The sequence below is a fragment of the Helianthus annuus genome, chromosome 1 (assembly GCF_002127325.2).
Source record: "Helianthus annuus cultivar XRQ/B chromosome 1, HanXRQr2.0-SUNRISE, whole genome shotgun sequence".
NCBI lineage: Eukaryota > Viridiplantae > Streptophyta > Magnoliopsida > Asterales > Asteraceae > Helianthus > Helianthus annuus.
Genome location: NC_035433.2, coordinates 107,428,779 through 107,432,900, shown reverse-complemented (window position 1 = coordinate 107,432,900; position 4,122 = coordinate 107,428,779). Strand labels below are relative to the sequence as shown.

The window sequence follows — 4,122 nt, the reverse complement described above, 5'->3', positions numbered from 1 at the left end:
CTTCTTCCTTTTGCCTGGAGGACCGTGTTCCACCATTCTAGTGCTCCTTCCTTGAACAGATTTGATGCATACATCACTTGATCCTCTTCGGCATATTTGCTTATTGCGATTACTGCTTCGGTTTTCTCTAACCAACGCAGTGTTGCAGTTGCCCCTTTGTTACCTGCAAATTCAGCGGGTTTGCAAGCAAGAAATTCTTTGTATGTGCAACCAGGTGTTGCAGCTTTTATTCTTTTAGGGAGTGGGGCCTGTTGCGGATCATGATCGTCATGATTGCCGCCTCCATTTATGCTGTTACTGCCGTTATCTTCTGGAATACGTTTACTAGGAATTAATTGTGGTTCGGCAGGTTTCTGAACAGCAGTCACAATTTCTGGAATAGCATGGGCTATTCCTTGGGCGATAAAGTGCTCAATATCTTGTCGAGTTATATATTGATCTTCTTGTTCTTGCTCAGATTGATTTTCTTCATTAATTGGTTCATTGTTAGCGTTTTCCATCTGCTAATTGGTAAAAATTATTAGTGTCTAACTTATCAATGACAAAATTCACATAGATACACATAGATTATCACAACATCTATACTATATAATAAAAGAAACCTGATTTGGGACACATGTCATTCAATGAGGGCATCAATAATTTATTAATAAATTTTAAATTTTAAATTTTAAATTAAAAAGATTTAAATATTATATTAGAATCTATTTACTATATAATAAAAGAAACCAACTCATCAATAATTTATTAATAAATTATAAATTTTAAATTAAAAAGATTTAAATATTATATTAGAATCTATCTACTATTAACCAACTTTAAAAAACGTGTCACAATGAGGCTCCTTTGATCAAATGGGGAAATAGGTTATGAAACCGGGTCATACGGATACGATACGGTGATCCATGACCCACATCTCATTCAAAACAAAACTATTATCCAAAAACCTAATTTCTCCACCTCAACCACGTTCTATACCCGTCGTATTCATCTTCCCCTTTCCATCTTTCCTTCACAAAACCCTAATCTAAGCCTGTCGCATGTCGTTAACTTCTTGCGATTCCTCTCTGCTACTCCTTCATCACCGGCGATTACTCCAGAGTATAAGGGCAGTTTGGCGACACTAAGAATTTGTGCGTTACTATTTTCATACTGTTAACCTAATCACAGGATACGTTTTATTCCGTTTGTTATCTTCACATCTGATTCAGGTTTTTCAGTATATTTATATGTCGCTTGTGAGGGTGGGTGTCGCGGTTTGTAATTCATAGACGTATTGTAGGTGATTTGAGTTTTTGGAGAATTAGGATTTAAATCAAGATATGTAATGTATATCCATTTATTTGTTTTTGTTATGTGATTAAATGAATTTAGAATAAGCATGATGATCTGTTCGTAGATGGGGGCACTTTGACCCATATATCTAATGTTGGCTTAAATTGCTCCAGTAGATTATTCAATATGTTGGTTTCTTTGGGCCATGTTTAACTTTCTTATGTTTGTGCTATTGAATTCATTTGGAGTAACATGTCAGTTAATAACCTACATCTACATTTGCTTGCAGGTAGTGGAACTGTTGACTACCTTGGATTACACACGGTTAGCAAGCTGGTAAGTCATCCAATTCATTTATAATTTAGTTGTAATTATTTTATTGTAGTAGTTTCTCAATGTTGTTGATGTTCATGTTGCATGTCTGAGAAGTCTTCTGTGGTGAGATCAATGTAACAGCTGACATATCTTATTGAAATGGGTATTTATTAGACTGGGTTAGAAAGAGTCAGGTTTCCCTTGCAAACGCTCTTTATGTTGTTTCTTTTCTATGTATGCTACAAATATGATTAGTGTAATATTATATGTTCTTATTAATAATGTATAATATATAGTTTGTTAATTTGACATTTTTTACTTAATTTTTAGACATTTCAGATTGTGTTTCTATCGCCAGTTATTGTTTACGGTTTGCCAAATGAAGTTCTGTGCATAGAATATTTCCCCTGATCTGCAGACTGCAGCCAACCATCATTGGCAAACTAAGGTATCAAACACTACTTTCTATAGCCCTTTGTATGGTCGCTCTTTGTTATGCGTTTTTTATCTACATTTTTAGATATTAAGTTTTGTGCAAAACAAAGGAAATGCTTATTATTTGATCATATGTTGGTTATAGTTGCTAGCCAAAAGGATCTTATGGCTCTAGAAGGATCAATTTATCTCAACTTTTAGAAATTACTAAATTATCATGATGTGGTGAAATTTTTTAGTTTGTGCCTGCTCAGTGTGAACTTTGCTCAGTGTGAACTTGAACCAAGATCATGGGGCTCATTTGATATCCAATGGGCTCAAGGACACATATAAGCTTTCTCATGCCAAGTTGTGGTCTCTTAGATTGCTTATATGCCTGGGTTATTTTCTTGCAAATGTGTTAAACCAAATTTTCAGGCATCTTTTAGTTTTTTAAACGGATATGGGCAGTCGTACAGTCAAGTGGATCGGTGATGTTTCAAGGCTTCGAACACACCAATTTCCACATGTTATTTTAAACAGTAAATTATACTAAATTTTGTAACACTATCATTGATTTTTGGATATGTAAATTACGATATCTTTTTTTGTCATATTTTCTAGGATGATGGTCCTATGGCTCACTCCGTTAGGCCTCACTCTTACCATGGTGGATTTATTCAACATAAAATAAGTTTTAAGGATATATAATAAAGTTTAGGCATACATGATGATTCGAAACAATTTTGTATTAACTTTGAACAAATTTAAAGTATCTTTATTTTCATTTGTTAAACCGCGTGTACACGCGGGCTCTAACCTAGTACAAGTATAACCAAAATTGTCGATTTTTCGACTTTTACTTTGTTATGGTATATTGTATATGCATCCATACACACCGTATGTTACAGAGTTTTATTGCCCATTTTACAGAATTTTAAGTGACTATTATACAATACGGCTTTCTGTGATTTAACTGACGGTTCTAGTAACGATGCTCCCTCTCATCGTACTTCCAAGTTAGATGCTCTCCCATTTCCCTGATCCTATTACCTGTACCTATCAGTTCTTCACCGAACTGACGGAGTTCAGCTAGGTTTTCATTACTCATGGGAGGATTCGGGAGTGGTTCTGGGTCAAATTGTGGAAGGAAGCTATAAGGACTGTTAACTATGTTTTGGAATTGCCAGTCATTGGTCCACCATTCCTCCATTTGGCCTAATGGTCTGGTATGAACTAGTGGGTCTGGAATAGCTGGTCCTAGGTTTAGTGGGAATTGGACTGTGGCCGGGTAAGAGAAGAGATTATCGTTGATAGGCTCTAAAACATCACAATTTTCCAGTAGGCGATCTATTTCGTCCTGGAACGTGATTTCCTCAGACTGTTTAGAGCTTTCGCCAATTTCTATTCCCTTTTGCTTCAGATCTATTCCTATTTCCTTTTCGGGTGGTTTCGAACTTTCTCCAGTTTCTATTTCCTTTCCCTTGTTCACGATCACAGGATTTTCTATTTTAGGGAGTCTCCTAGTGGCAGGTTTCCTACGGCGTACTTTCCTCCACCCCACGTATCTTCTCTTCTTTTTAGGTTTGGCTTTTTCCAGCGGTGGAGCTTTGAATTCCATAGGTTCTTCTATGTCAGCAATGTAACCAGTAAAGTCGTGAGAGACTTCGATAGGCACTGGATATAAGTTGAGATTCTGGAATGCTTCCGACATCTCATTCATGCTGCGTAGCATATATGTAAAAATGCAATGTTAAAACTTTGGAACAAAGTTTAACAAACAAACACTGAAGTTTTATTGCATATTACTTTGTACAGAAACAACGGAAATAAACACACTGGGATTTTATTTATTTACTGGGTGGTGATTTCCCTTACTAGACCCAACTTATAGGATATTTAGAGGTTGGCATTTTCTGCTACAGTAGCGAGCATATAGAGATTTGCCCATTTCTTGTCTATTTTATCTTCCCAAGGTGTAATATTACTCAACTCTTGGACTTCTGGGTTAAACCTAACTCTCTTGGTTCGGGGTTTCTTTTTCTCCTGGCTCTTTTTAAGTATCGAATCCCTTTTCTCTAGGGAAAGAGGATTCTCATAGTTTGCTTTGCGGGAAAG

General features: G+C 36.0%; 1 long non-coding RNA gene across 2 annotated transcripts; it reads left to right on the top strand.

The window, feature by feature from the left end:
- The first annotated feature begins 927 nt into the window (after positions 1–927).
- Positions 928–2,288, top strand: LOC110938704. Of its 2 annotated transcripts, XR_002591617.2 has the most exons (4): positions 928–1,133; positions 1,565–1,611; positions 1,921–2,038; positions 2,171–2,288. It is a non-coding gene; the product is annotated as an uncharacterized LOC110938704 (long non-coding RNA). The 2 variants fall into 2 exon arrangements; XR_002591613.2 differs by having other exon boundaries at positions 1,921–2,282.
- Positions 2,289–4,122: the final 1,834 nt, after the last annotated feature.